We start from the raw sequence: 19782 nt of genomic DNA, 5'->3' as shown, positions 1-19782 counted from the left end.
CGCTTGAGGATCATGTCCACAAATGATTTGAAAGTTGGGGAAACTTCAAAACTCCATCAGCTTTGCATGAAGTGACTTTTTTCTAGACTGGTAGAATCTACAGGTCAAATGCAGAGTCAGGAACTGCATAGCAACAACAAAGCAAACCTGTCAAACTCCTTTCCCTCTGACAACCCAGTGACATAAATGTAAAGCTTCCTTCAGATACAGATGTTTGAAAGGAAAAAGTCAAAGAGCCCTGGAAGTCATCAAAATATGCCATTGGTGAATCTGAAAATACGAGGAAGTCCTGAATGATACTAAGCAGATGGGGTTGGACTGGCCAGGGAAGAACTTAAGCAAGGACTTTTCTTTCACTGGGATGCTTTCAGCTTAGCATGTATGGCGGATGATCTGTACAGTGAGTCCAAAGCCTATTGATCCAAGATCCTTCATGTGGTATTGAGGAGCATATTGCAGGCAGGTCTTTATTTAAAGCCTTACAATACTGAATTTAAGTATTTACTGCTGTTAAAATTAAACAATTCCCCAGAAGCCTGTGCAATACTTCAAAACTTCTGGGCACTTTATCATTAAACATCCATCTGTAAACCAACCTCAGTAATCCCTCTAGAATGCCCCTTCTTGTTTTCCCAAGGATGTTTGCTCACTTTGGAGTATCATATGGTACATGCCTAACCTAAAATTTTTTTTCCCAAAACCTGTATCTCTAGGATTTGGGTGTTCCATGTGACTTATTCTGCACTACTGTATCAACTCTACATACTTTTTTTACCACAAGATTGTAAAGGACATATAAGCAAAAAACTGCTTTGCAGTAGGCCCAGCAATTTCTCTAGAACTTATTGCCCGTTTGCAAATGTCTCTCCTTTCTTCTTTCACTCACTCAATAAATAGTAGAGCTCTTTATTCTTGTAGTTTTTAATACCGGTGAAGGCAAAGCAGGTCAGAAGCAAGTAGTTCCAATTCTCCTTGTCTTAGAGAAAGTGAGTGCTGGAAGGTATTCACTGTATGGTGACTTGGCGCAGGAGGGTTACATCATTTTGACAGAAATTGAGGACCTGTAGAATCCTGGGAATGGATCTGAGACTTCTAGACCTTTAAGAATCTCCCAAGTGAGCTATGTCTGTCACACATTTACTTTCATTGCGGCTAATAATTTCCTCAGCTTTCTGTTTGGAAAGCTTTCCTAGAGAAATCTCATTCCCTATTTCCTTGCTCAAATGAATTTGGGAAACCACCTGCCGCCCTGTAGGGTGATTGAACCTAAATATTACTGCCAGCAGAGAAGGAGACAGTGATTCAGAGGGGGAAGGGATAGACAGAATCAATGGGTATGTGCTCAGCCTTCTGTCTTTTAAATGACACAGTTCCAACTAAGGACACAAAGGGATCTGTCAACAAAGATCATTGACAGATTGTCCAAGGACGTGTTTACTTTTCTTTCAATCCTTCTATATATATACATATATCTGATCCTACAAACTGGAGCTCAAGTGAGCATGATCTTTCCACTTTCTCTTTTTCCTTCTAGTCTTGCTTGTTCTGATGGAACCACCTTGGGAGGTACAGTGGATTTGAAACAGTGGAGTTTCTCCCTGGCCAACTATCAGATCTGCGAAGATATCTTAGAAATACAGCTAATATTTCAAGGAGGATCTTCATGCTCTTTCAGTCGTGAGAGAGGTGTGGCTCAATGGGAGTGTGTCCATTCCTTGAGAGGGTTCAAAACCATACACACTCATCTGCTTTTTACAATTTCCATATTTCCATTCTTTTCTCCCTTTGAAAACACATTTGGCGTATTCATATGGAAATAAACACATTATTCGATGAACTGCTTTTAAATGTTTCCCCTTTCTACTCAGAAGCCAGTAGCTCGCCAGCACATTAATGTGCTCAATAATCCTCTGTTTCCCATTCCAGTGTCACCAAAGAGCAAGACAGAAAAAGAAGGACTGGAATGAAAGAGGAGAGAAAGAACGGGCTTGACCATTTCATTTGGAATTTCCTTAGTTTTTTAAGCAGTATTTAAAGCATAGGAGAGCCTGAAGTTACCAAGGAGAGAAGCTTCTTTCTGTTTTATTTTCTATTCCTTGTAATCTTCTTCTACGAACCCATCCAAAGTCTCCAAAAATTGGATCACATTGTTCAGACATGGGTGGCAACAGACCTCATGTAATTTTGGGTGTGTGAATAGATAATATTGACTGAAATTTGTATTTAAAAGTACACTAGTCTTCTACACAGTACTTTGAGGTATAACTAAGGTCATGTGTCTAGCAGCCAATATACTTCAGTTAGGAGAGCAGCTACACTGAAGATCTGAAGGTCCCTGGTTTAATTCTGGGATTTGGCTGTTTTGTCTACCTATGCGTAATTATTGTCATCCTTTTTTAATATGACAATTGCATTCCAAGACCTTAGGATTGTAATACAACTAAGTGAAGCTAAATTTCTGCTAGCTGACCCTGAGTGTGGAACATAGCTCAGTGGGAGAGGGCATTCCTTGCAGGTATGAAGCGCCAGGTTAGATCCCAGTCACTTCCGCAGTTTTTCTCTGATCCAACACTATTAACAGTATTAATTAAGGAATGGAGCCCTGCGGTAGTTAAGTATTGGGCTATTAAACAAAAGGCCACTGGCATATTCTAGGAAACAGTATGGGCAATTCTATCGTGTCCTATACTGTCACTATCAGTTGGAGTCATCTCCACGGGAATCTTTTTTTTTTTTTCCCCTTGAAGGAATACAGATTTAGTTCTCCTAATATTTTCCATTCCATTCCTGCACACATAGAAAGTAAAAGCATAACCCGGTGAACTGCCTTGAATGCTCTTCCATTCATGGGCTGTGAGACTCTACATCCCCTAAAGGTACTGTGGCAAAGGAAGGAAGACTTTCGGAAAGGGAAGAAAGGAAGAACCGGATATCAACGGAATCACTTAAGCCACCCGAATCAAAAGCATGCATGTTAACAGGTGGTTCATCTTGGCTCCCATTTGTTCTATTATTAAAGAGACAGAAAAAGGGACGGGGGTGAGGCGCGGACAGTTTTCTTTAGCGCCTCGTGAATTCTGAGCCAAAAAAAAAAAGGAGGGAGCAAAAGCAGAGGAGCCCATCCTAACGCCTTCAGATTTCTCTGCGGGTGCTGGGCCTAAAAACCAGAGGATGGCTGCAGATTCCGAGTCTTTTTAGGCGAGCGGGTGGCTTGGACTCTGGGCAAGGTCAGGAAGACTGTCAGGGAATTAGAAGCCTTCCTAATATGAAAGTAGAAGAATCAACACATTCCCAGTTGATATTCCATAGCATCAATTTTCCTGTATTTCCTTACTCACTCCATTTTCTCTGTTCTTTTAAATCTTTAAATAAAAAATTTATTGGAAACTTCAGTTGACATCAAAAGGAGACAGACCCATGTGAAGCAGCCCAAAAGGTTTTTCTATCAAAAAGGAAAATAGATACAGGTAGTTCCGACGTAAGTCCTCCTTCAGTGACAAAGCGCGCCACTTACCACAACCCTTATTTTTGTATTCTGTACATCTTATCGTTAATAATATGCCCTACATACGAGGTTGCTTATGTTATCATTCTCATGCCAACCCCGGAAAACAAAGAACAAATTTATAAAAATATTGATAACAAAAGGCAACAATGATAAAAACTAAAAAACAAACAAAAAATGTATTCGACTTATGTAAGAGTTGACTTGAGGACCCACTACAAATAAAAGTGACTGGATCCGAGCTATGCTGAATGCTTTCTTTGTAAAGAACAGCCACTGCCTCTGTTTCTTCATGGTCAATCTTATCACATCTGGTTTGTATGACCAGTAAGCTTCTAGGAATTTCCACCCCACTGCTGGTGCCTTTCAAATGCTTTTTGGTTCCAAAAATGTCTCTATAGGAGGTGGAGCCAAGATGGCAGAATAGACAGAGTCTTCTGGGGAGCCCTCTTTGCAAAGAAGATCAAAAAAAAAACAAGTGAAAGGAGTATATTTGTGAGAAGCTGGGAGCCCTGAGCTTCAAAGGCAAGCTTAGAAAACAAACTGAGGGCAAGGGGGAGGAAGAGACTGTTCAGAAGTGGAAAGGAGTTATCGGACCTGAATCGTGGGAAGGCCTCAGGCACCATTCCAGGAGCTGCCGTGGCGGGCTGGTACTAGCGTTTGGCTGCAGTTTGCTCAGGGAAAAGCAGCCAGCCACACAGCCTACTCACACCTCTGGCACCTCAGAAGAACGGCACTCCAGGCAAAAGGTTAAGTACTTCCATATATTTCACCATCCCCCTCCGCCTCCACCGCCAAGCCGGCTTCAGCAGTGGAATCCCTAGGCCTGAGGTAGGCCCGGTTGAGCACCTAGAGCCATCTTCCTGGCCTTAGGGAAGGAAAAAATTTGCAACTGGGGGAAAAGATAATTTGCTAGCTCCGTTCACCAGGGGGGAGCTCAGGATAGAAGCGGCTCCTGTCCAGGCATAAACTGTCCGTAGATCTTGAGCACCTTTCGCTTTTGCATGGACTTGTATGGGCATATTTTAGGAGAATAGGCCCTTGTTGGCAGACTGCAGCCATTTCAGCTGTGCGGTGGAGAGGTGGGTGTTTGACGTTTGACATTGCTTTGCTATTAAGCAAGGTCCTCACCTAAGCACATCAGGGACCTAAGGACTGGTCGCTTCACTCAGGTCACCCAGCCACCCACGACAGGGGTCCAAAGAGAACTGGTACCTTCCAATCCTCACAATCAAAACCTTTGGATGCCCATGGTCCCTCTGCAAAACCCACCCACTTGCACGCTCTAGGAAACAGGGACGCATCTTCCTCAGAGACACTCGGGGGTCGGTTCTCAGCTCCCTGCCCTGTTCAGAGCGTGACCCCCTGCTGCAATCACATAGGGCTATATACGCCAATCACCCCTGCCCCTCTAAAACTGTAGGACAGAGTCTGTACCACACACTTGATGATTAGCTACCTGGAAACCTGAGTTGAATGCATACAAAAAAACTGAATGGACTCCTAGACTTATATACCTGATAACAGCTCTAGCCAGCTGGGGACAGACCATCAGAGCTACAAAGGTGAAAATAATCAAGCTACCTCACTCAAGCAACCCAGGGAGGTATACCAAAACAAAACAAAGCAAGCAGCTACAACACTGTAAGCAAGCTAAACTAATACAATAACTTATAGATGGCTTGGAGACAACAGTCAATATCCAGTCACATAAAGAAACAGGTCATGATCACCTCAACAGGCTCTCAAAACAAAGAATCCAGGGATCTTCTAGATGAAAGTGCATTCCTGGAATTACCAGAGCCAGAATACAAAAGTTTAATATACGGAACCCTTCAAAACATCAGGAAGGAAATGAGGCAATACACAGAACAAGCCAAGGAACACACGATAAAGCAATTGAAGAACTTAGAAAGATTATTTAGGAACATAATAAAAAGTTTAATAAGCTAGAAAAATCCATAGACAGACAGCAATCAGAAATTCAAAAGATTAACAGTAAAATTTTGGAATTAGACAACTCAATAGAAAGTCAGAGGAGCAGAACTGAGCAAGTAGAAGCTAGAATTTTTGAACTCGAAGATAAATCACTTGGCATTAATATATTTGAAGAAAATCAGATAAAAGAATTTTAAAAAAATGAAGAAAACTTAAAAATCATGTGGGACTCTGTCAAGAGAAATCACCTATGAGTGACTGGAGCACCAAGACACGGAGGGATAAAAAAATATAGAGACAATCGTTGAAGATTTGTTGGCAGAAAACCTCCCTGATATTGTGAAAGATGGAGATATCTATCCAAGATGCTCATCGAACTCCACATAAGGTCTATCTAAAAAGAAAGTCACCAAGACATATTATAATGAAACTTGCCAAAACCAAACATAAAGAGAGAATTATAAGAGCAGTGAGAGATAAACAAAAAGCCACCTACACAGGAGAGCCAATAAGAATAAGCTCGGACTACATGGCAGAAACTATGCAGGCAAGAAGGCAATGGGATGACAGATTTTAAAAAATTGAAGGAAAAAAATTGCCTGCCAAGAATCATATATCCATCAAAACTGTGTCTTAAATATGACGGTGAAATTAAGACATTTCCAGATAAACACAAGTTGAGGAAATCCGTAAAAACCAAACCAAAACAACAAGAAATACTAAATGGAGTTCTTTGGTTAGAAAATCAACAATATCAGGTATCAACCCAAGACTAGAACTCTGGGCAGAGCAATCAGAAGTTAACCCAAACAGGGAAATCCAAAAAAAAAAAAAAAAAAGCAAAATTATTAAAAAAAAAAAAAAAAAGCTCAAAACAGGGTAACAGCAATGTTATTATAAAAAAGAAGACAACATGTAAATAATAAAGAGGGACTAAGAAATATAATCATACACCTTCCATATGGAAAGGAAGATAAGGCAATACAAAAAAATAAAAGTTAGTTTTAAATTTAAAAAAATAGCAGTAAATAATAAGGTAACCACAAAGGAGACAAACTCTCCTACTCATCAAACTAAAATATAAGAAAAGAATAGAGACTCAGCAGAAACAAAATCAACAACAACAAATATGAGGAAAGGACAGTATATAAAGATACTCTACTCAGCACATTAAATTAAGTGGGAAAAAGAAACTGTCAACAACACACAAAAAAAGATACCAAAGTGATAGCCCTAACTTCATACCTATCCATAATTACAGTGAATGTAAATGGACTGAATGCACCAATAAAGTGACAGAGAGTGGCAGAATGGATTAAAAAACAAGATCCGTCTAGATGCTGCCTACTAGAGACACACCTTAGGCTTAGAGATACAAACAAACTAAAACTCAAAGGATGGGAAAAAATATATCAAGCAAGCAACCATCAAAAAAGAGCAGGAGTGGCAATATTAATTTCTGACAGAAGAGACTTTAAAGTTAAATCCATCATAAAGCATAAGGAAGGACACTATATAATGATTAAAGGGACAATACACCAAGATGATATAACCATATTAAATATTTATGCACCCACTGACAGGGCTGCAAGATACATAAAACAAACTCTATCAGCATGGAAAACTGAGATAGACAGCTCCGCAATAATAGTAGGAGACTTCATCACACCATTTTCGGTGAAGGACAGGACATCCAGAAAGAAGCTCAATAAAGACACGGAAGATCTAAATGCCACAATCAACCAACTTGACCACATAGACATATACAGAACATTCCACCCAACAGCAACCAACTACACTTTCTTTTCCAGTGCACATGGAACATTGTCTAGAACAGACCATGTATTAGGTCATAAAGCAGGCCTTTTCAGAATCCAAAACAGTGAAATATTACAAAGCATCTTCTCTGATCATAAGCTATAAAAGTGGAAATCAATAACAAGAAAAGCAGAGAAAAGAAATCAAACACTTGGAAACTGAACAATACCCTGCTCAAAAAACAATGGATTATAGAAGACATTAAGGATGGTATAAAGAAATTCAGAGAATCCAATGAGAATGAAAACACTTTCTATCAGAACCTTTGGGACACAGCAAAAGCGGTGCTCAGAGGCCAATTTATATCAACAAATGCACACATCCAAAAAGAAGAAAGGGCCAAAATCAAAGGATTATCCCTACAACTTGTACAAATAGAAAGAGAGCAACAAAAGAGACCCACAGGCACCAGAAGAAAACAAATAATAAAAATTTGAGCTGAACTAAGAGAAATAGAAAAAGGAAAAACGATTGAAAGAATCAACAAGACCAAAAGCTCGTTTTTTGAAAAAATCAACAAAATTGACAAACCACTGGCCAAACTGACAAAGGAAAAACAGGAGAGGAATCAAATAACCCGAAATGAGATGGGCAATATTACAACAGACCCAACTGAAATTAAAAGAATCAAATCACATTACTATGAAAAAATGTACTCTAACAAATTTGAAAACCTAGAAGAAATGGATGAATTCCTAGAAACACACTACCTACCTAAACTAACACAAACAGAGGTAGAATAACTAAATAGACCCATAACAAAAGAAGAGATTGAAAAGGTAATTAAAATACTCCCAACAAAAAAAAAGCCCTGGTCTGGACGGCTTCACTGCAGAGTTCTACCAAATGTTCAGAGAAGAGTTACCACCACTACTACTAAAGGTATTTCAGAGCATAGAAAAGGACGGAATACTCCAAACTCATTCTATGAAGCCACCATATCCCTGGTACCAAAACCAGGTAGACGCAACAAGAAAAGAAAATTATAGACCTATATCCCTCATGAACATAGATTCAAAAATCCTCAACAACATTCTAGCCGATAGAATTCAACAACATATCGAAAAGTATTTCACCATGACCAAGTGGGATTTATACCATGTATGCAGGGATGGTTCAACATTAGAAGAAGAATTGATGGAATCCACCACATAAATAAAACTAAAGACAAGCATCACACGATTTTATCAATTGATGCACAAAAGGCATTTGGCAAAGTTCAACACCCATTCATGATGAAAACTCTCAGCACAATAGGAGCAGAAGGAAAATTCCTCAACATAATAAAGGGCTTTTATACAAAGCCAACAGCCAATATCACCCTAAATGGAGAGAGCCCGAAAGCATTCCCATTGAGATCAGAAGCCAGACAAGGATGCCCTTTATCACCACTCTTATTCGACATTGTGTTGGAGGTCTTAGCAAGAGCAATTCAGCTAGATAAAGATATAAAGGGCATCCAGATTAGCAAGGAAGAAGTAGAAGTATCTCTATTGCAGATGACATGATCTTGTACACAGAAAACCCTAATGAATCCTCAAGAAAACTACTGAAACTAATAGAAGAGTTCAGCAAAGTATTGGGATACAAGATAAACATACAAAAATCAGTTGGATTCCTCTATACCAACAAAAAGAAAATCGAAGAGGAAATCACCAAATCAATGCCATTTACAGTAGCCCCCAAGAAGATAAAATATTTAGGAATAAATCTTACCAGAGATGTAAAAGACTTATACCAAGAAAACTGTAGTACACTTCTGCAAGAAACCAAAAGAGACTTACATAAGTGGAAGAACATACCTTGCTCATGGATAGGAAGACTTAACATTATAAAAATGTCTATTCTACCAAAAATGGTCTATACATTTAATGCAATTCCAATCCAAATCCCAAGGATATTCTTTAATGAATTGAGAAACAAATCACCATCTTCATATGGAAGGGAAAGAGGCCCCACATAAATAAGGCAATACTGAAAAAGAAGAACAAAGTGGGAGGCCTTACTTTACCTGATTATAGAACCTATTTTACTGCCGCAATAGTCAAAACAGACTAGTACTTGTGCAACAAGAGATACATAGACCAGTGGAACAGAATTGAGAATCCAGACATAAATCCATTGTCATATGAGCAGTTCATACTTGTCAAAGGCCCCAAAACAGTTAAATGGGGGAAAAGACAGTCTTTTCAACAAATGGCGTTAGCATAACTGGATCTCCATCTGCAAAAAAATGTAAGAAGACCCATACCTCATTCCATGCACAAAAACTAACTCAAAATGGATCAAAGACCAAAAAATAAAATCTAAAATGCTAAAGATCACAGAAGAAAAAATAGGGACAAGGTTAGGAGCCCTAATACATGGCACAAACAGTATACAAAACATTATTAAGAATGCAGAAGAAACAGTAGATAACTGGGAGCTCCTAAAAATCAAACACTTATGCTCATCGAAAGACTTCGCCCAAAGAGTAAAAAGATTGCCTACAGACTGGGAAAAACTTTTTACCTATGACATTTCTGTTCAGCACCAGATCTCTACAATCTACATGATACTGCAAAAACTCAACTACAGAAAGATAAATAACCCAATTAAAAAATGGGCAAAAGATATGAAGAGACACTTCACTAAAGAAGACATTCAGGGAGCTAACAGATACATGACAAAACGTTCGCGATCACTAGCCATTAGAAAAATGCAGATCAAAACTACAATGAGATTTCATCTTACTCCAACAAGGCTGGCATTAATCCAAAAAACAGAAATTAATAAATGTTGGAGAGGCTGTGGAGAGATTGGAACACTTATAAATTGCTGGTGTGAATGTAAAATGGTACAACCACTTCAGAAATCAATTTGGCTCTTCCTTCAAAAGCTAGAAATAGAACTACCATATGATCCAGCAATCCCACTCCTCAGAATATATCCTAGAGAAATAAGAGCCTTTACAGGAACAGGTATATGCACAGTCATGTTTATTGCAGCACTGTTTATAATAGCAAAAAGATGGAAGCAACCAAGGTGCCCATCAACAGATGAATGGATAAATAAATTATGGTATATTCACACAATGGAATACTATGCATCCATGAAGAATAGTGAGGAATCTGTGAGACATTTCATAACATGGAGGAACCTGGAAGGCATTATGCTGAGTGAAATTAGTCAGTTGCAAAAGGACAAATATTGTCTAAGACCACAATCATAAGAACTTGAGAATTAGTTTAAACAGAAGAAAACACTCTTTTGTGGTTACGAGAGGGGGAGGAGGGGAGGGTGGGAGAGGGGCATTCACTAATTAGACAGTAGATAAGAAGTACTTTAGGTGAGGGGAAAGACAACACACAATACAGGAGAGGTCAGCACAACTGGACTGAAACAAAAGCAAAGAAGTTTCCTGAATAAACTGAATGCTTCGAAGGCCAGCTTAGCAGGGGCGGGGGTTTGGGGACTGTGGCTTCAGTGGACATCTAAGTCAATTGGCATAACAAAATCTATTAACATTCTGCATCCCACTTTGGAGAGTGGCGTCTGGGGTCTTAAACACTAGCAAGCAGCCATCTAAGACGCATCAACTGGTCTCAACCCACCTGGATCAAAGGAGAATGAAGAACACCAAGACACAAGACACAAGGTAATTATGAGTCCAAGAGACAGAAAGGGCCATGTGAAACACAGACTACATCATCCTGAGATGAGAAGAACTAGATGGCACCCAGCTATAACCGGTGACTGCCCTGACAGGGAACACATCAAAGAACCCCTGAGGAAGCAGGAGAGCAATGCGGTGCAGACCCCAAATTCTCATTAAAAGACCAGAATTAATGGTCTGACTGAGACTAGAAGGACCCCAGTGGTCATGGCCCCCAGAACTTCTATAGGCCCAGGACAGGAACCATTCCTGAAGCCACCTCTTCAGATAGGGATTAGGCTGAACAATGGATTGGAGAGGGATGCTGGGAAGCAGTGAGCTTCTTGGATCAGGTGGACACCTGAGACTATGTTGGTATCCCCTGTCTGGAGGGGAGATGAGAGACTAGAGGCGGTTAGAAGCGAATGAAATGGATGCAAAAAGACAGAGCGGAGGGAGACAGTGGGCTGACTCATTAGGGGGAGAGTAATTGGGAGTATATACCAAGGTGTATATGTGTTTTTGTGTGAGAGACTGACTTGATTTGTAAACTTTCACTTAAAGCACAATAAAAATTATAAAAAAAAAAAAAAAGATTTAAAATACTGAAATATAAATTAAATAATTCCCCAAAGCCTGGACTGTGCTCCAAGACTTCTGGACATTTATATTATTATTAAATATCCCCCTGTAAATCAACCTCATTCATCCCTCCAGAATGCTCCTTTTTTTTTTTTTCCCCAAGGACCTTGCCCACTTTGAAGTAAAGAATGGTAGATATCTAGCCTAAAAGTTTCTTTTTCTCAAGACCTGTATTTCTAGGATTTTGTGTATTCCCTGTGACTTGGTCTTCTGAACTACTGTGCCAAATGTACATTCTCTTTTATCACAAAATTGTAAACAGTGTATAAGGCAAAAAAAAAAAAAGAGGCTTTGCGGTAATTGCAGCAGTTTCTCTAGAACTGACAGTGGTTTGCGAACATCTCTCACTCAATAAATAGTTGCGCTCTTTAGTCTTATTGTTTGTAACACTGGGGAAGGCAAAGAAAGTTGGAGGCACGCAGTTCCGACTCTCCTATCTTAGACCTTTAGAAAATTTACTTGTGAAAGTGAGTATTGGAGGGTATTTGTTGTCGGGTGACTTGGTGCAGGAAGGAGACATCATTCTGACATAAACTGAGGACCTTTCCAACCCTGGGAAAGGATCTGGTACTTTTAATGCTTTAGTCTAGCATTCTCCCAATTCAGCCCTGTCTTTCACACCTTTACTTTCATGGACGCTAATGATTTTCTCAACTTTCTATTTGGAAAGGATTCCTTGAGAAATGCCCTTCCCTATTTCCTGGGTCAGAGGATTTTGGGAAAGATGTGCCTTCATGTATAGTGATTGATCCTAAATATTACTGCCAGCTGAGGCTGATGTGGGGAGTCAGACCGGGAATGGGTAGAAGCAATAAGTGGGAAGGTCCTCAGCCTTCTGTCTTTTAATCGACAGAGGCCCAACTGAGAACACAGAAGGGTCTGTTAACAAAGATGGTTAATAGATTGTCCAAGGACGTCTTTAATTTCTCACAATTCTTTTTTTTTTGTTGTTCTTCCTCAGTAACCACAAAATAGAGCACAAGTGAGCCTGTTCCTTCTGGTCTTGCTTGTTCTGATGCAACCAGATTGGGAGGTCCAGTGGGATTTGAAACAGTGGAGCATTTCTCTGGCCAAGATTCAGATCTGCTAAGACTTCTTAGAAATGCGGGGTAATATTTCAAAGTGGATCTTCATGACCTTCCTGTAGTGAGAGAGCTGTAGCTCAATGGGAGTGTGTCCTTTCCTTGAGGAGGTTGGAAACCACAGAACTCATCTGCTGCTTATAGTTCCCAACATTTCTGTTCTTTTCTCCTTTTGAAAACATGTTTTGTGAATTCATATGGAAATACACAAATTATTCAGTGCATTGCCTTTAAATGTTTCCCCATTTCTACTCAGAAGCAAGAAGGCCACCACCACATTAACGTGCTCAGTAATCCTCTGTACCTCTTTCCAGTGTCATTGAAGAGCAAGACGGAAAACGAAGGACTGAAGGAGGAGAAAAAGAACAGACTCCTGCATTTCATTAGGAATTCCATTAGTTTTCTGAGCAGCATTTGGAGCATGGAACAGCCAGAGGTTGCCAGGTACAGAAGCTTCTTCCCCTTTTAACTATTTCTCTCCTTCTTCACCCTCCTCCTCCTCTACGAACCCATCAAAGGTTCCCAATAATTGGATCGAATTTTTCAGACATGGGTGGCAACAGAGCCCATATAATTTTGGGAGAGTGAGTAGATAACATTGAATGAGATTCAGTATTTAAAAACACACGAGCCTTGTAAGTAAAAAGGTAAAACAGAACTTTGAAAGGATTACTGAAAATCCTCTCCTCAAATAGCTGAAATAGCTTGGCTGGGAGAGTGTCAGCCTGAGGAAACTACAGTCCCTTGTTCAAGCCTGAGTTTTGGCAGTTTCTTTGACCTTTGCATAATTATTACCATCCCTTTTCTTATATAACAATTGCATCCCAGCTTGGAGATTGTAATAGAAGTAAGAGTGGTAAATCCATGCAGCCGAGAATTTTTTAATAATATACATACATGTATATATTCCTATATATGTCACTATAGTAGTTACTGATTTTAGCAAATTCAACCAGGTTGTATTCGTATATATTTTTGTCATCCTCTCCTTTATTTCCGTATTGATATGGTCTCCCATGAAGTGTTGAATATTTTATTTAAAATTAAAAGGAAAAACACCAGGAGCCCTGGTGGCACAACGGTTACCAGCTAGGCTGCTAACCTAAAGGTCTCTGGTTCAATCTATCTAGCTGCTCTGCAGGAGGAGGACCTGGAGAACTGCTCCTGTAAATATTGCAGCCTAGAAAACCCTATGGGATGGTTCTACTATGGAAATTGTGGGGTAAGAAATTCTAATACACTACTTGATGGTGCACTGATAAAGTGCTTGGCTACTAACAGAAAGATTAGTAGTTTGAACCCACCACCTGCTCACAGGGAGAGAGACAGGGCAGTGAGGTTCCATAAAGATGACAGCCGCAGAGGCTCTATAGGGGCAATTGTATCGTGTCTTATAGGGAAAACCCTAGGAAGCAGTTCTACCCTGCCCTACAGAGTCGCTAACAGTTGGGGTCGACTTAAAAGAAATGCATTTTGGTTATACTTATGATCCTTTTCTGCTTTCATGTTATGTATGGGGAGGTGTGGGAGAAGGGATGGTTTTAATTGCAAGAAATGTTTAAAGTCCTGTATAAAAAGAATCACTATACTGTATGAGTGTACAAATGTGGGTGTGGTGTATGCAAGAAAAATTTTGTAATAAAAAAATTTAGGTTTGAATCCTGAGTCCACTGCATTATTAAACTGCTAGAATAAGGAAATTTGTTGAACATCTTTGAATTTTTAAACAATTTTAAGAACATCTTTAATTTTCTTGCTGATAACAGCCCTACAGCCTTGCACCCCTGTTTCAAATTTCCAAATTATTTTTGTTTGAGGAAAGAACAAAAATAAACATTTCTATATGAAAAATTCTGCTGAACATTTAAGAAGGAAACTAGAATTCTGAACAATGAAAGCAAATGGCGGTGAAGTCATCAAGACTCGTGTATAAATATTCCATATTTTCCACTCTAACATCAACCTGTTTCTTGACGTTCTTTATCAGGGTAACAGGTAATGTGCTTTTTTTTCTTCTTCTTCTACTTTTCAGTGTTTTGCTTACACAGTCGGTATCTGTTTTCCACTGGAAACTACTGGGACACTGTCAGGAGAAAATAACCTACAGTGTTCCAACCTCAAAAACTACATCAAGCTGCAAAAGGAAAATTGGTACAAAGTGAGAAGCAACGTGAGGATAGGGACGTTGACTGTACAGAGATTGGGGAGCAGATACTTTATCCATTAGGTCATACAGCCCATCTCAGCTCAGACGATTGCATTTTATTTAAGAAATACTTGATTGGACAGAGTATCATAGAGTGTTTTATTGCCTAAATAAGCAAGGATTCTTTTACATTGTATTGAGGTGGGAGACACAGGGCAATTACCAAAAAGTAGTTAGCCTTCATTCATTATCTCAAAAATGAGGCCAATGACTGCTGTGTAAAACCGGATGCTATAAAGACTGAATGAGATCATGCATGTGACCACATTTCCATGTCCATGTGAGATATGAAACATAAATGTGGGTAGGTCCTACTCTGTCCTCTCTGCCTAGTGGTTCTCCCAGGACAACACCTACTCAGGTACCATCTTCTCTAGCCAGTGCTGTCTAACAGAAATATAATGCAAGCCATAAATGAGGGACACTTATGCCATTTCCAGTTTTCCAGGAGCCACATTAAACGACTAAAAATAAGCTTATGAATTTAATTTTAACAATATACTTTATTAAACTGATGTATCCAAAACATTATCAAGCAATCGATTAAAAATTAATGACTTCTGGTTTCCAGTCTGGCATGTAAAGAACTTGGAAATCATCTCTCCCATCCTCAAGACAAGAAAAAAGTGGCAAAATTCACAGCTCTTTATAGATACATCAGAGAATTGAGATCACAGGGCAAACCAACAACTTGAAAATGAGAAACGAAGAGGCTGATACAGAGAATCGCTGCTTACTAGGTGTCGAAATGGTCACTGCAGCTGGTACCAGAGTTAGAATTGTTTATTGCTGGAGACTGGGAGTAGACTCGCTTAAGAGAGAAAAACTCCTGGAGGCCCAGCTTTAGGGGGCGCCTCAGACTTTGTGGGTTTTACCTTGAGTTGCAGCACCACATTCTCACTGACCTTCAAAGAAATATCCCCTGGTTCTTCCAGCAAAGGGAGCGGGAAAAGTTAGGACTTTAAAATAGTGCTCTGTTCTTCACAATGGCCTGTCCTCAAGGGAAAATACTTTACCAGAGCCTTAGGAGCGTGAAACCAAGTGGCTCGTTGGTCTAGGGGTATGATTCTCGCTTAGGGTGCGAGAGGTCCCGGGTTCAAATCCCGGACGAGCCCATTTTGGAACGCTGGTGGCGTAGTGATGAAGTGTTACAAGTGCTAACCAATAAGTGGGCACTTGGAATCCTCCAGGGGCTCCTTGGAAACCATCGGGCGGTTCTACTCTGTCCAATAGGGTCGCTATGAGTCGGAATCGACTCGACGGCAATGGGTTTGGTTTGGTTTTTGGGTTTACAGTGCCACTATGAGTCGGAATTCACTCGACCGCAACTTTTTTTTTCTTTTGAAGGCATACAGATTTAGTTCCAGTATTTTCCATACCACTCGTGCACACATAGAAAGTAAAAACATAACTCGTCCATTCACAAGCTGTGTGAGACTGTACATCCCCTAAGGACACTGTCATAACGGAAGGAAGACTTTCGGAAAGGGGAGAAATGAAGAACCGGATCCCAACGGAATCACTTGAAACACCCGAAATAAAAGCATGCGAATTAACAGGTGGTTCACCGCGGCTCCCAGCTGTACTATTATTAAAGAGACCGAAAGGCAGAAAAGGGGCTGGGGGAAGGGTCCCGCGGGCAGTTCCCTCTCCTGCATTGTGTTTTCTGGGCCAAAGGACGGAGCAAAAGCAGAGAAGCCCATCACATGCCCACCGATTTCTTACCGGTGCTCGGTCTAAAAATTAGAGATGGACGGCTGTAGGTCCCGAGTCTTTTTAGGCGAGCTAGTGGCTTTTTTTTTTAGTGGCTTGGACGCTGGGTAAGGTAATGAAGACTGTCAGGGAGTTAGAAGCTTTCCTAAAACGAAAGTAGAGGAAATAACTAGAATCAACACATCCCTGACTGATATTTCATAATATCAATTTTCTTGTATTTCTCACGCACTCCATTTTCCTCCTTATTTTTAATCTTTCAATGAAACATTACTGGAAACCTCAGTTAACATCAAAAGGAGGCAGGCCCATGTGAAGAAGCAGCGAAAGTTTTCTTCTGTCAAAAAGGAAAATGGATCCAGGTAGTTCAGGACTTAAGCTGTATTTGAGCTGCAAGGAACAGTACTTACCAACGCCTTTTTTTTTTTTTTTTTTTTACACCTTGTCGGTAGTAATATGTCCTATGTACAATGTTGCTTATGTTATATTCTCATGCAAACCCCGGAAAAGAAACAAATTTATAAAAATATTGATAATAAAAGGCAAAAATAACGAAAACAAACAAACAAAAAAAGATATTCTACTTACATAAGAATTGACTTGGGACACCGTCCTTAGTGGGGGACTACTACAAACAAAAGGTGAGTGGATCACAAGTATACTGAATGCTTCTTTGTAAAGAACAGCCACTGCCTCTGTTCCTTCAGGGTCAATCTTATCACATCTTATTTATGTGACCAGCAAACCTCTACGAATTTCCAGTCCACTGCTAGTAACTTGCTAATGTTTTATGGTTTCAAATCTGTCTCTACGTCTGTATGTATTCCTGTTGAATGAAAGCGTCTTTAGGAAGACACAGAATTTGATGGTTGCTCACAGCACTCCCATCTTTGATATCCTTCTCAATTTTCCTTTCTAAGAAAATATCCATAGGAGGTACTCAGGAGAGAGACAGCCTGGCTTCCAAGACTGATTGGCTTCTGGTTGGTTGTGTTCCTGGGGTCAATTATTTGTTTTAGGGTGAATTTTATCAACGGAGGTAATGTAGTCATTTCATGTGTTAGCTCTTTTCTTTCTCTTATCCACTTGCTCTCTACAGGCACTTTAAGAAAACAGTAGGAAAAAGTGAGAGCTGCATGTGGGGAGAGTAATACTGGCTTCATAAAATGAATTAGAAGTATTCCCTCCTTTTCTATTTTCTGGAAATGATTGTGCATAGTTTGTGTTAACTCTTTAAATATTTGTTGGAATATTCTAATTAATTTTTCTGGTCCTGGTGATATTTTTATGGGAGGAGGAGTTTTAAAATTACTAAATCAAATATCCTTAATACAATACTATTGAAAATACATATTCACACTGGGTGAGTAGCGGCAGTTTGAGTTTTTTGAGGAATTGGTCCATTTCCATTAAGTTGTGAAATTTATGTGTGTAGCATTGTTTATAGTATTGCCTTATTATTCTTTTGTGTGTAGAGCCTATAGTGATACCCCTCTTTGATTCCTGATTCTGATACTTTGTGTTTTCCCCCCTTCTTTTTGGTTAGTTTCTTTTTGTCAGTCTTGCTAGAGGTTTTTTAATTACATTCATCTTTTCAAAGGACCAACTTATTCTTTCATTGATTTTCTCCATTTTATTTATTTTCAATTTAATTTATTTCTGTTCTTATTTTTAGTGTTTCCTTCCTTCTGCTTGACTTGTTTATTTTGCTCGTATCTCTCTGTTTCTGTAAACATTACAGCGGTGGAGACTCTGAAGCGGCATTGTACCCTATCTTATAGGGAAAACCCTATGAGGCAGTTCTGCCCTCAAGGGAAACTATTTTATCACAGCCTAACCAACAAGGATTTTATCAGATCCTAACCGGTGTAGAAGACAGGATCTATCCAACCACAGCCCACTCCAGCCTGTCACATGCAGCATGCAGCAAGAGAAATATCCAATTAAGTCCACTCTAGGGAAAAAAAAAAAAATTTTTTTTTTTTTAGCCTTGGAGGTGGGGGAGAGTTTTGTAAATGAAAGGGCTAAGCAATACTTTGAAGGTATATCTAAAAATCATGCTCAAAGCAGCAGAAATAGCTCAGTTGAGAGAACCTTAGCCTGAAGATGTAAAGGTCCCTTGCAATCCCGGGTTTCAGCAGATTTGTTTTCATGTACATAATTATCCTTTTTTTTTTTAATGTAAGAATTTTATTCCAAGGCTTTGGGATTGTAATAGAACTTAAGTGTAGAAAACCTTTAACAAAAGTCTCCCCAGCTGGGGGATGTAGCTCAGTGTTGGAGCACATGCTTTGCATACAGGAGGTCCACGGTTCGATCCCAGGCATCTCCAGAATTTTTCTCTGTCCCAACACTATTTAAACCCACTGGTTAAGGTATGGAGCCCTGGGATAGTAGAGTAGTTAAGAAGTTGGCTACTAAGCAGAATGCCACTGTCATCCTCTTGGAAATACTATGACGGCAATTCTGTCGTTATCCTATGGTGTCACTGTGAGTCGGAATCCACTCGACTGCAACCTCTTTTTTTTGAAGGCATATAGATTTAGTTCTCCTGGTATTTTCCATGCCATTCCTGAACACATAGAAAGCAAAAACAACCTCCATTCACAACCTGTGAGCCTCTACATCCCTAAGGTGACTGTGACAAAGGAAGGAAGACTTTCAGAAAGGGGAGAAACGAAGAACAGAAACGAAGAACCGGATTCCAACGGAATCACTCGAATCAAAAAGGTGCACCTTAATAGGAGGTTCTTGGCTCCCATTTGTACTGTTTTTAAAGAGACAGAAAGACAGAAAAAGAGGTGGTGGAAGGTCCCCGTGGACAGTGTTCTTTAGTGTCTTGCGTTTTCTGGGCCAAAGGACCGAGCGGAAGCAGTAAAGCCCATCATATGCCCACCAATTTCTCTACTGGTGCTCGGGCAAAACAGAGAATGGACAGCTGCCTATTCAGAGTCTTTTTAGAGAAGTGACTGACTTGGACATTGGACAAGGGAAGGAAGCTTGTAAGGAACTTAGGAGCCTTCCTAAAACGGAAGTAGAAGAAATAGGTAGAATCAACACATTCCCAAATGATATTCCATAATATCAATTTTCCTATATTTCCTCACTCCATTTTCCTCCTTATTTAAGTCTTTAATTAAAAACATTTACTGGAAACCTCGGATTAGTAAAGCAAAAAGAAAGCTGTATTCAGCATATGTTCAAAAAGACAAAAGGTGAGAAGTAGAACAACCTGTTGCCAGAG

At 39.7% G+C, this 19782-nt stretch overlaps 1 long non-coding RNA gene and 1 other non-coding gene across 2 annotated transcripts in view; one reads left to right on the top strand and one right to left on the bottom strand.

Annotated features, from left to right (window-relative positions):
* LOC126077500 (uncharacterized) overlaps positions 1-19782 on the bottom strand; it is a 137251-nt gene that overhangs the window by 114668 nt on the left and 2801 nt on the right. The gene's annotated exons all lie outside the window — the stretch shown is intronic.
* TRNAP-AGG (transfer RNA proline (anticodon AGG)) lies at positions 15869-15940 on the top strand. The gene has a single exon. It is a non-coding gene; the product is annotated as a tRNA-Pro (tRNA).

Source organism: Elephas maximus, chromosome 1 (assembly GCF_024166365.1).
Source record: "Elephas maximus indicus isolate mEleMax1 chromosome 1, mEleMax1 primary haplotype, whole genome shotgun sequence".
Classification (NCBI taxonomy): domain Eukaryota; kingdom Metazoa; phylum Chordata; class Mammalia; order Proboscidea; family Elephantidae; genus Elephas; species Elephas maximus.
Note: the sequence above shows the minus strand (reverse complement) of the source record. Positions and strands in the feature narration are given on the sequence as shown.